Genomic DNA, 13,543 nt, shown 5'->3' on the forward strand with positions numbered 1-13,543 from the left:
AGTGGGAAAAATACACCCTACCAGCCAACTGAAATCTACCAAGTGGATCATGGCCAAGTAAATGTTGAACTCTCTGCTCCTGAAGTTTTTGTGAGAATCAGTTTATGTAAGGGGGTGGGGCTGTGGAGTGAGGAGGCATGGGTTTGAAGTACAGTTAGCTTAACATCCCATCCTATTTAACAGTCTTTCTACATCCCTTGAAAGTAAACTCACCAAACTTCTAGGTGGGAACCCCTTTCCATGTCTCTGCTATCTATGGGACCTTTACTTATTTGTTTAATAAATATTTTTGGGCACCTAATATGTGGCAGACACTGGTTTAAATGCTGGTCATTATGCCTATGTTCATGTGATTTGCCAAAAAATCAGTTTCATTTATAGGGTTCTTGGCCCCACCTTGGGCTCTATGCTGGGCTGAATCCTCCCTGTCATCTGGTTTGTGGCTCCCACAATTTGAGAAAAGGTTGGGAAGTGATTCAGAGACAAATGAGTGTTTAAGAGGCTGGCTGTGTCTGTTGAAGAATTGCTAAGAACACCCACTGCGGCTGTCTCCTGAGGGAGAATCAGCATGAGGTGCAGGTCTATCTAGAAAAGGGGTCTCATACAGATTTTCAGAGCTTTGTTCTCCAAGTCCATGTGGCATAGAGAAGTGTCAGGCATGAGGGAAACAGGTGAGACGTGGCAAAGCACTTCCTGACATACCTGCTCTCTCCCACCAAGTGATGGGTGGTTCCCCGGACCCACCCTGCGACCGGGCACTGGCTGCCTTGCCATGCCTGTGTGCTGGCACCTTGGACTTCAGAGCCTGGGGAATTCTCATGGCAAATCCCTACCTGATAAAACTCTGCTGGGGGAAAACAGGTTTTGATGCACATTCCCAGGAGTCACTGTTGAGGGTTGTGTTTTTTTTCCTGTGAGCCGTTGGCAGAAGCAGGCTCTAAGACTAACCTCAGAAGGGCAAGGGAGCTTTCTGTTAACTGATCGCCTGCAGAGGATCAGGGAGGAATTTCTGCTGGACTGCCTGCTCTGGTCCACCCTGGCCTCGTTTTCCGTCTCTGGATCCTTCCAGCCATGCAAACATACACAGCGTTGCCATGGCGACTCTGAGACAGACACATGCATGGGAGAAAAGCGTGAGGCAAAATCTCTCCTCTGATGATGTGCTGGGAGGGAAGGAGGCCTTGAACAGGTTTCAAAAGCACCTTGTTTCACCCCCTGATTTTCACACGAGAGCAGCTACCCCAGCCATAAACGCAGTGGCCTCTTTTCTTCTGCTTTGTTTGCTGAGGTGATTGTAGCTCTGGGAGACCGGAAGAGGCTCCAGGATGAAAGAGCCTCACACCCTTAAACCCACCCTTAGAATGTGTTGCCAGTCATCAGCTGGGGACACCACTGGATGATCAGGGCTGTCCCTGGTGATTAAACTCATTACGCTCCCACCAGGACCCCTCACTTGTCCTTGTGAGTTTCTGACATGGTCCTCCTCTGTCTCTTCCTCACCAGCTTGGCTGCCACCCCTCAGGCTGGGGTCACTGGGGCATGGCCCACCAGCGGCCTCTCCATTCTGGCCCAGCTCCAGCCGTCCTGTGAGCTCAAGTGGACTCAGCTTTCCAGGTCGTCCTGGAGAGATCTGGTCATGACCACATCACTCTGGATTCTGGTGCATTTCCAGCATTTTTCCCAGGTGAAATCAGGCTTAAATGAATATTACGCAGTGACAGGAAAAACAGCTGCTGCCTAAAGAAAGAACACACACAGCAGAAGAGAAATGATGGTGGCGATGGAGGTGGGGTAGATGTTCAGTGGGGGGCCCTGGAGGCGGGGGTGGGGTTGGGGGAACAGCGGCAGGGTTTATTTGTCAGCCCCCACCATGCTGGGTGTGTCGCGAATGCCCGTTCTGATTCCTTGGTAATGTTTTTTGGGTGCTGTGCTGAGAAAGTGTGCGAGGCTGCACGAGGTTCTGCAGTAGAGAGCCCTGGTGCTCCATGACCAGTACCTGTGACTGGTGCAGCAAGAGGGACGTTCCTCCCCTGAAATGAGTGACTGCATCTTCCCTGAAGGTGGGTGTGGAGAAAGTCCATCACCAGGGTCCTGTTTGGAGGAGAAGCAGCAGATCTGAATGAACCAACTTTCATCAAGTTACACCATGGCTCTAGGAGAGCCAGCCCACTTTGTCATCAAGCCCCAAATTCCCTGGCTGGCTGACTTTCAGCCTCCAAGTTGACCTGGCTCAGAGCAATTTCAACTCCTGTTCTCAGCACACCCCTCCTGCTGTGGTCGGGCATGTGGCCTTCTTAGTCCTTGAAGGTAGCCCCCAACACCTGTTTCCATGCTCTAGTCCAAGGCCCGCTCTCCTTCCTCTGGCTTCCTAAAATCCCTCATGTTGAAGGCCAAGTTCAGGACCTTGTCCTCCACATACCTTGTAGACAGCTCCACCCATGGTGGTCTCTCCTCTTCTGCCCTTTTCTCTGTAGTCTGTGCATTCCAGATCGGCACATGAGCTTTTGTGTGTGTGTGTGCACACAGTGACTCCTGGGAATGTCCAAGGTGCCAGCACGCAGGCATGGCAAGGCAGCCAGTGCCCGGTCTCTCTCCTGGCTTCCTTTGTGTTAGGCACAGATGGGAATCCAAGGCAGAGATGATATTCTGCCTTTACTACATTGCTGGAGATAGGATCAGACTTGTGGGACCTGCTTGGTTACCACCTGCTGAGATTCTATTTTCTTTTATAATTTTACATGGTAGATGTAGCACACTCTTGGTTGCTTACCCAGTGTGCATTCCCCTTCTCTGCCTTGGTCACAGAACCCAATTTTATTTCAGTTAGTGCGATGCCCAGTTAAAAGGCATCCTTTCCATTTTATTATAAAGCTAAGAGTTAACATTGAAATGTGAGCAAACGTGGACAGAGATGGATGTGTCACAGATATTTTCTCCCAATGTGTGGCTTGTCTTATTTTCTTAACAATGTTTTCCAAAGACTAAAAGTCTTTCATTTTGATGACTTCCAGTTTATCGCTTTTCTCTCTTCTAGGTCATGTTCTCTGTGTCATATCTAAGAAGACTCTTCCTGACCCATAGTAACGAAGATTTTCTTCTAGGGTTTTTGTAGTTTTAGCACTTAGTCATAGGCCTGTGATCCATTTTGAGTTCATGTTTAGATATGGTGTATGGTAAGCATCAAGGTTCAATTTTTTTCTTAATGTATTGTTGTTGTTATTATTTTTGAGACAGAGTATCGCTTTGTTGCCCAGGCTGGAGGGCAGTGGTGCAATCACAGCTCACTGCAGACTCAACCTCCCATTTTATTTTTGTTTTTGCAGTGATTCCAGCACCATGTATTAAAATCACCCAGAGTTTAACCTAGCATTAGAGACCTCTGTGGATTTGCTTAGGGAGTTTCAGAACACTTCAAGTTGCTTGGAACTTTTTGTGTGTATGTGCTCGTGTGATTTGGGGATGGAAGGGTGGTGGAAGTGGAGATGACTAACAGCTTTCACCAGATTCTGGAAGATGCCTATCTCCCAGAAGCTTAAACATCTCCACTGTAATGTAACAAGCAAGGCCTTTTTCTTCACCTCACTGAACAAAGGGAGCTACAGAAGAGAGAAAGGGATGTCAAAGACTGCGTGTGAGCTGCTTTCGAGTTCCTGGGAAGAAAATAATATGAACTTTGGGGAGTAAGCCTGTAAAAACATACACAAATTATTCTTAATAATAGCATTAAAGCCAAGGCAGTAAAACTTGGTTAAATCTGATACTAGGCATCTTTAACATAGCACATAATTCAAAGCAACTGCATGGTTGTTTTAAGTTCATTCTTCTGGGCCGCTGTGTTTTAAATAGATGAACCTTACTGAGCAAGAGAGTTTAAAATCTAAGTTGAAAATGAAATTTTAATTAAGGGGATTTTGTGAATATGGCTAGAATGAGTATTCTGCATTCAGGATCTTATGGTCCCCAAATGTCAACTAGGTCTAATCACCAGAGATCATTGGCCCCCTCAGTCTACTGGATTGGCCACAAGGCTCTGAAAACATGAGCTGCCTAACTCCCGGAGCTGCGAAATGTCCGTTTCCCTGGGCTAGAGCAGCAGCAGCCACTTCCCCATGAGGGTGAGGAAATTCAATATCTTCCTGATGGGAGGCAGAGCCAGACTCCCACCGGCTGTTCTTTCACTCTAGCAGCTGCTTGCCCTACATTTTCCACGTTTCTGGTCAGGCCGCCCATCAGCCGACCCTTCCAAGTCACCGCTTCCTGAGAGCCCTCCAGTGTGACTCAGACTAATCCCATGGGGCTCCCTTGAGCCATGGAAGGCGCAGAACCAGAGAGCTGGACGGAATCTTGGACATGAGCTGCTCTGAGCCCTTTCATTTTCAAAGAAGAAAATTGAAGCCCAGAGAAATAAGGCCGGTTGCCCAAGGTCACACAGTTAGAGGTAGAACTGAAACTAGATGCTGGGTTATCCTGACGTGAGGCCAACATTCTTTCTATGATAGATGGAGTAGAAAAATGGAAAAAAGCACAAACTTAGGGCTCAGACAGATCTAGGTTTGGATTCTGACTTTTTGTTCACAATCTGTGTTACTTTGCGAAAGGCACTTTAGCTTTCTAAGCTTTAGTGTCCTCATTGGAAAACAGAGATAAATATGTGGCAGGCATTAAGTTCCTTTTCTGGACTGGCACATGCTATTTTTGGTTCTGAGTACATAGCTGGAAATGAAAAGAACCAAGTCCCTTGGCCCAAGGCATAGAACTTACATCCCAGTGTGTGAAGGATAATACCAGTGCTTCTGAGGTTATTGTAAGGATTCAAAGAGACAAAAAATGTGAATGTAAGCCCAGTTCCTGGCAGAGTAGGTGTCTAGTAAATGATAACAGCAATTATAATTATTACTTTATGTTCCAAATGTCAGTCTCCACAAAGAAGGCCAACTCCTGGGATATAAGGGTTCTGTCTCAGTTTCCTCACCAGCACCCCAGTATATAGGACCCCCAGGAAGCCCTGGCAATCTTTGGTGCTCAGAATCCTGCCCTAACCTACCATCAAACCCTTAGCTCTTGCTTCTGAATTCATCTGACATCCTATTGACTGACCTGTATGCTACCTTTGCTTCTCAGCTGGGACTCCTTTGGAGAGCCTGAAAGGTGGTCTTGCTGGGACTGGAGACCACCTGTCAGCCCACTGTGTCCTGCAGCTTGGATCATCCCAATGGCCTGCTTAGCTCCCTTGTGCTTCCCTGGCCTCTGAGCCACAGCCATTAGATCCTGGCTCTGGCCTGCCATTTGGCTCCTGACCCCTCATGTGGGGTTGGCTTTCTCTCTCCTGTCCAGCCCCAGCCCTGCCTGGCACCTCTTGAGCTGCCAATGATGCAATTCCTATTGGTAGTCCAGCAAAAGGCCTTAGAGCTGGAAGCAGTTATACCCTGCCTTGGTCTCAACCATGTCGAAGTCCATGGTCCATTCTGAAGTAACAAGACTCACATGTAGGGAGAGAAGCCCTTGACTTCAAGGAACCACCCACTCTGTACTCTTTCCACCCTCCCCTCATATATGAAGCAGGGTGAGCCATGACTTGGGTTGATGGGTGTTGTGGCAACTTTCAGAAAGGAGAGGAAATGGAAATTTGAATGACCCATGTACACATAGCGGAGTGCTGCAATCACATGCCTTTCCTCTCACTGCCAAATCTCAACAGTGTTCTTATGAATTTTTCCTAATATATTGGAGTCTCCAATCCCCATTCAATCCCCAGGCTCTCCAAAGCAGAAGATATTGGGACTGGAAAATGAGCAATACATATTTAAGGGAGTATGTTTCTAGACAAGAAGCCAATTTCTGAATAGTTCATCCCTCCTCGCTTTCTCTTTAGTAAAGATAACTGAGACTCAGGTAATGATGGCCAACAATTATGAAGCACTCAGAGATCCTGTTCTAAGTAGTTTACATATATTAATCTATGTAAGCCTCAAAACAACCTTGTGAGGTAGGCACTATCAAAATTCACTTTATTTCGGATGAAGAAACCAAAGCACCAAGAGTTTAAGTAATTGGTCCTAGGACACAGAGCAAGGATAACAATGCTGGCAACCTGGCTCCTGAGCCATCATGCAATACCACCTATGATCCACTTTCTGTTCAGTAGCCCACACAAGAGAAATGTCTTTTATCTTATCTCAGGCAAAAGCAGTAATTTAATACGAGTGTGCATTCCAGCCACGTTTTGTTGTCAGAAACCGTTACCAGGGGCAGCAATGGAATGTGAGGCATGATGGTATGTGCCAGGCTGTGGTTTCTTTCCCTGTTGCATCAGGGCACCTCCTTTCTCTCTTCACTTGGAAAGTTAGGCTGCAGCCTGCTGTCTCTCCTCAGTGGCAGCACTGAGGAGGACAGAGTGGGGAGGCCCTCTCTTTGCTCAGATTGTCTCTTTTCAAAAGAACTTGGTTCCCAGAAGATTTGTAAATTGAGGTGTGCTTGAAGGGGAAGTGATAATTCTGATTGGTAAATCGGGGATTCGAAACTGGGCAAGTGCAGCTCAGACCCTCCCCTCTCCTTATGCTCCTTGTATCTACCCAAGGCACTAACGGTCTCCTCTGCTTCTGCAGCAGAGATTTTAGAGCGTAGGTTCTGCTTTTGCTGATGGGATAGAACTGCTATGGCTGAGAGGTTAAGTACGTTGGATTTCAGAGTTCAGTGTTAGGAAGCCTGTTATTGCTGCAAATTTAGGTTGTATTTTCCAAATTTAGGTTGTACTGTAATTAAGTTGATACTTGGATCTTCCAGCCTCAGTTGGTTCTAAATACAGACAAAGAAAAGAGCAGATAATTATTGTTCACCCCTCATTCCTAACCATTTCCTTTCCTATCACTGGAGTTGGCTGAATTGGTCATGAGATATAGTTCAAAAATACATAGGTACATTTGCACAAATATATGTAGAGAGCTAAAAACCAATAATCGCAAGCATTTCAAGGAAGGTTGTATGTGGTGGTTTCATTACTTCTAACAGTTGAGTCTACTGTGTTTGCAAGCTAAAATCTGAGAAGACTGAGTGTTCCAAAGTAAATTATCTATTGTCTGTGGGTCTAAGTTGTCTTTTAAAGCTGTCTTTTCAAGTAGGCAGAATAGATTGCAGAAATAGGAAAAGAGCAGTGGTAGTGCCAAAACAATGCTGGGCTTGGGTCAAAAACAAATACGAGCTTTGGTTAGCCTAGATTTGGTCACCCCATACCTTGGCACACAGGAAATCATTAATTAGAAAGATAAATAGGTATGTGTCATTTAAAAGAATGTGTTCACTGCCACAATTTATATAAAATAAATACCATGTTCCTGGGTTTCTATTTGTAGCAGACATTTTCACATTCACCACCTCAGTTATTATCATGACCAACATTTTGAGGAAGCTGAGAAACAGAGATTGAGGTTAAGTGACTTGTATAGAATCATATAGCAAGAGATGAGATTTGAACTCATGTTTATTCATAGCAGGGTATATCATCTTTCCACTATATGATGTTATGGACACAGAATTGCATTAAGTGTGGACATAGTCACTATTTTTAGGAAACTTAACACTTGAACTGAAAGGATAAAAATACACCCATGATAAGAAATTAACAACCAAATATGCTCAAAGAGCTAAAGGAAAGCATAAACAGAAAACTAAAGAAAATCTGGAAAACAATGCAAAACTGAAGTGAGAAGAGGGAAATTATATAAAGGAACAAAACAGAAACTCTGGAGGTAAAAATATTGTAACTGAAGTAAAAATTTTAATAGAGGGATTTAACAGCAGATTTGAGCAGGCAGAAGGAAGAATAAGTGGATGTGAAGATAGGACAATTGGAATGATCAAATCTAAGGAACAGAAAGAAAAAGAATTTTAAAAAGTAAAAAGAGCCTAAGGGTCCTGTGCACACCATCAGGTGGAGCAACATATGCACTGCATGAGTCCCAGAAGGAGAAAAGAGAGAAATTAATAGAAAGGTTATTTGATGGCACAATGGCTGAAAATTTCCCCACTTTGATGAAAGATATGAGTCTACAAATCCAAGAATCTCAACAACTTCAAGTACAATAAACTCAAAGAAAATCACACTGGCATGTTATCATCAAGCTCTAGATTCTTGAAATAAGCAAGAGATTGTGATTCATCATTGTATTAGTCCATTTCATTGCTGCTGATAAAGACATAGCTGAGACTGGGTAATTTACAAAAGAAAGGTTTATTGGACTTACATGTCCACATGGCTGGGGAGGCCTCACAATCATGGCAGAAGGCAAGGAGGAGCAAGTCACATCTTACATGGATGGCCACAGGCAAAAAGAGAGCTTGTGTAGAGAAGCTCCTGTTTTGAAACCATCAGATCTCATAAGACCCATTCACTGTCACGAAAACAGCACAGGAAAGACCCGCCCCCCAAGATTCAATCATCTCCCACTGGGTCCCTCCCACAACACATGGAAATTATTGTAGCTACAAGATGAGATTTGGGTGGGTATACAGAACCAAACCTTATCAGTTATGCACATCGAGTCCTCAATAGAATTATTAGCTAATTTTTTATTAGATAATTTGGAGGCCAGATGGCAGTGACCTTAAAATGCTGAAGGAAAAATCCTGAAAACCAAAAATCGTGTACTGGCAAAACTGTCCTTTAAAAATAAAAGGGAAATTAAGCATTCTAGTAAACAAAAGATGAAGGAGCTCATTTAAACTAGCACTGCTCAACAAGAAATGCTAATAGGAGTTCTTCAGAATGAAATGAAGGAATGCTAAATAGTAACTCAAAGCTGTATGAAGAAATAAAGTCCAGTAAAGTTGAAAATATGGGCAAATATAAAAGCTGATATTATTATCATTTTGACTGATATGTTTACTTTTTATTTTCTATAGAATTTAAAAGACAAAGGAATAAAATAATTTCAAATTTCTTAATTAGACAATGCATAAGATGTAATATGTGACATCAGTAACATAAAAGAAGAGGGCAGAGCTACATAAGATTAGTTATGGTATGTGATTAAGGTTACGCTGGTATTAATTCAAAATAAATAGCTGCAAATTTAGGATATTATATATGACCCCCATGGTAACCACAAAAAAAGTATCTGTAGACTATACAAAGAAGGAAATCAGAAAGGAGTCAAAATGTGTCACTACAAAATATCGACTAAACCCATACAAGGCAGTAATGGAAAAAATAAAAGACAGAAAACAAATGCAAAATGGCAAGAGTAAGTTCTTTCTTATCAGTAATTACTTTAAATGTAAATAGATTAAATTTTCCAATAAAAAGGCATAGATTGGCAGAATGGACTACAAAAAAAGATTCAACTATATGCTATGTGCAAGAGATTCACTTTAGATCTGAGGCGACAAATAGATTGGAAGTGAAAGAATGGAAAAAGATATTCTATACCAATAGTCACCAAAAGAGAGCTGGGTGGTTGTATTAATTCCAGGCAAAACAGACATTAAATCAAAAATTGTTCCAAGAGACAAAGAAGTATGTTGTATATTGAGAAAAGAGTCAATTGTCAGAAAAACGTAACAATTGTAAATATACACACATCAAGCATCAGTGTTCCAAAGTACATGAAGCAAACACTGGCAAAATTGAAGGGAGAGTTCAATATTCTACTTTTAATAATGGGTAGAACAATCAGATAATCAGTAAGGACATAAAAGACTTGAACAACACTGTAAACCAGGTAGATTTAACAGACTTACATACAAACAATACCACCCAACAACAGCAAAATACACATTTTTCTCAAGTATACCTGGAACGTTCTCCAGGATAGATCATATGTTAGGCCCCAAAATAAGTCTTAATATATTGAGAAAGATTCAAATCATACAAAGCATCTTTTCTGATCACAATGGAAACTAGAAAGAGAAGGAAAACTGGAAAACAGAAGGAAATAGATGTGGAAATTAAACAACACACCTTTTTTTTTCTAACCCAAGAGTTCATCACAGCTTTATTCACAGTAGCCAAAAACAGGTAAAAATCCAAATAAATTTTCATCAACAGGTGAATTGCAGTCCATCCATACGATGGACTTGTTTGGACAATAAAAAGGAACAAATACAGACAGAAAACAACGTTGATGAATATGAAGAAAATGGCATGCTGAGTGAAAAAAGCCGGACACACAAGGCTACCTCCTGGGTAAATCTACTTACACAATGCTCAAGGACAGGTCAAACTAATCTATGGTGGAGAAAAACCAGAACAGTGGGTGCCAGTGGCAGTGAAGGTGGATATAAATGAGATGGAGCATGAAGGATCCTCCCAGGTCAATGATGGACACACTTGTTAGATGTCCATGAGAGGTACAATTATGATTGAAGGATGTTACTGAATGCAAATCATTAAATAGCCATTAATGACTATTCATCAATACTGGCAAACACTAAATACAAGCAAATACCAAATACTAGTAAACTAAGTTCAGGAGCATTTTTTAAACTTTTATTTTAAACATGTACACCAAACCCCCCAGTGACATGCAATTTATGTGTATAACAAACTTGCACATGTACCACTGTACCATGCAGGTTCACTATATAGGTAAATTGCGTGTCACAGGGGTTTGGTGTACAGATTGTTTTGTCATCCAGGTAATAAATGTAGTACCCAATAGAAGTTTTTCAATCCTCACCCTTCTACCACCCTCTACTCTAAAGTAGGACCTGGTATCTGTTGTTTCCTTCTTTGTGCCCATGTGTACTCAATGTTTAGTTTCTACTTACATGTGAGAACGTGCAGTATTTGGTTTTCTGTTTCTATGTTAGTTCACTTAGCATCATGGCCTCCAGCTTCATCCATGCTGCTGCAAAGGGCATAATCTTGTTCTTTTTTATGGCTACATAGTATTCTGTGATATATACGTACCACATTTTCTTTATCCAGTCTACTACTGAGCACTTAGGTCGATTCCATGTCTTTGCTATTGTCAATAGTGCTACAATAAACATACACATGCACGTGTTTTTATGGTAGAGTGATTTATATTTCTTTGGACATATATCCAATAATGGGATTGCTGGATTGAATGATAGTTCTAAGTTCTTTGAGAAATTGCCAAATTGCTTTCCACAGTGGCTGGAGTAATTTACACTCTCACCAGTAGTGTATAAGCCTTCCCTTTTCTTCACAACCTCGCCAGCATCTGTTATTTTTTGGCTTTTTATTAATAACCATTCTGACTGGTGTGAGATGGTATCTCATTGTGGTTTTGATTTGCATTTCCCTAATGATCAGTGATGAGTGTTTTTTCACATGCTGGTTGGTTGCATGTATGTCTTTTTTTGCAAAGTGTCTGTTCATGTCTTTTGTCTACTTTTTAATGAGGTTGTTTGTCTTTTGCTTGTGTTATAAATTTTGTTTAAGTTCCTTATAGATTCTGGATATTAGACCTCTGATGGATATATAATTTGTAAATGTTTTCTCTCATTCTGTAGGTTGTCTGTTTCTTCTGTTGATAGTTACTTTTGCTGTGCAGATGCTCTTTAGTTTAAGTCCCATTTGTCAATTTTTGTTTTTGTTGCAATTGCTTTTGTCATCTTCATCATAAAATCTTTGCCAGGGCCTTTGCCCAGAGTGTTACTTCGTAGGTTTTCTTCTAGGATTTTTATAGTTTTAGGTTTTATGTGTAAGTCTTTAATCCATCTTGAGTTGATTTTGTATATGATGTAAGGAAGGTGTCCAGTTTCAATCTTAGCCAGTTATCCCAGCACCATTTATTGAATAGGGAGTTCTTTCTCCATTGCTTGTTTTTGTCAACTTTGTTGAAGATCAGATGGTTGTAGACGTGTGGCTTTATTTCTGGTTCTCTATTGTGTTCCATTGGTCTATGTGTCTATTTTGGTATCAATACTGTGATGCTTTGGTTACTATGGCCTTGTAATATAGTTTGAAGCCAGGTAATATGATGCCTTCAGTTTGTTCTTTTTGTTTAGAATTGCTATTCAGGCTCTTTTTTGGTTCCGTATGAATTTTAAAATAATAGTTTTTAAAATAATTCTGTGAAGAATGTCATTGGTAGTTTGATAGGAATAGCATTGAATCTGTAAATTGCTTTGGGCAGCATGGCAATTATAACAATATTGATTCTTACAATCTATGAGCATAGAATGTTTTTCCATTTGTTTGTGTCATCTCTGATTTCTTTGAGCAATGGTTTGTAATTCTCATTACACAGATTTTTTTTTTTTTTTACCTTCCTCGTTAGCCATATTCCTAGATATTTTAATCTTTTATGGCTACTATGAATGGGATTGTGTTCTTGATTTTGGCTCTCAGCTTGGATATTGTTTGTGCATGGAAATGTTGCTGCTTTTTATACATTGATTTTGTATCCTGAAATTGCTGGAGTTGTTTATAAGATCTAGGAGGTATGGACAGAGACCACTGGGTTTTTTAGTTACAGAATCATATCCGCAAACAGAGGTAGTTTGACTTCCTGTCTTCCTATTTGGATGCCTTTTAATTCATTCTCTTGCCTGATTGCTCTGGTTACAATTTCCAGTACTATGTTGATTAGGAGTGATAGTGATGAGAGTGGGCATCCTTATCTTGTTCCAATTCTCAAGGCTAATGCTTTCAGCTTTTGCCCATTCAGTATAATGTTGACTATGGTTTTGTCATAGATGGCTCTTATTATTTTGAGATACGTTCCTTCAGTGCTTAGTTTTTTGAGGGTTTTAACATGAAGGGATGTTGCATTTTATCTGCATCTATTGAAATGATCATGTGGTTTTTTGTTTTTAGTTCTGTTTGTGTGATAAATCACATTTATTGATTTGCATATGTTAAATCAACCTTGCATTCCAGGGATAAAGCCTACTTGATCATAGTGGATTAGCTTTTTGATGTGTTGCTGGATTCAGTTTGCTGGTAATTTGCTCAGGATTTTTGCATCTATGTTCATTAAGGATGTTGGCCTGAATTTTTCCTTTTTTGTTTTGTCTCTGCCTAGTTTTGGTATCAAAATGATGCTAGCCTCTTAGAATGAGTTAGGGAGGAGCCCTTCATCCTCAATTTTTTGGAAATAGTTTCAGCAGGAATGGTATCAGCTATTCTTTGTATATCTGGTATAATTAAGTTGTGAATCTATCTGGCCCAGGGCTTTTTGTGGTTGATAAGCATTTTATTACTATTCAATTTTGGAACTCATGATTGGTCTGTTCAGGGTTTCAATTTCTTCCTGGATTAATCTTGGGAGGTTGTATGTTTCCAGGAATTTATCCATTGCTTGTAGATTTTCTGGTTTGCGTGCATAGAGGTGTTCATAATAGTCTCTGAGGGATTTTGTGTGTTTCTGTAGGTTCAGTGGTAATGCTCCTTTGTCATTTCTGATTGCACTTATTTGGATTTTCTCTTTTTCTCTTTATTAGTCTAGCTAGTGGTCCATCAATCTTAATTATTCTTTCAAAGGACAAACCCCTGAATTTGTTGATCTTTTGTATGGTTTATTGCATCTCAAGAGCATAGTAAAAGGATTATACTCCTTGATCAAGTGGGTTTTAT

At 41.1% G+C, this 13,543-nt stretch overlaps 1 long non-coding RNA gene across 1 annotated transcript in view; it reads left to right on the forward strand.

Annotated features, from left to right (window-relative positions):
- The first annotated feature begins 1,474 nt into the window (after positions 1 to 1,474).
- The window catches only part of LINC02873 (long intergenic non-protein coding RNA 2873), a 39,683-nt gene continuing 27,614 nt past the window's right edge, over positions 1,475 to 13,543 (forward strand). The window contains exon 1 of the long non-coding RNA XR_005242673.2: positions 1,475 to 1,684. This is a non-coding gene — a long non-coding RNA (long intergenic non-protein coding RNA 2873). The remainder of the gene's footprint in view (positions 1,685 to 13,543) is intronic.

The sequence above is a fragment of the Chlorocebus sabaeus genome, chromosome 1 (genome assembly GCF_047675955.1).
Source record: "Chlorocebus sabaeus isolate Y175 chromosome 1, mChlSab1.0.hap1, whole genome shotgun sequence".
Taxonomy (NCBI): Eukaryota; Metazoa; Chordata; class Mammalia; order Primates; family Cercopithecidae; genus Chlorocebus; species Chlorocebus sabaeus.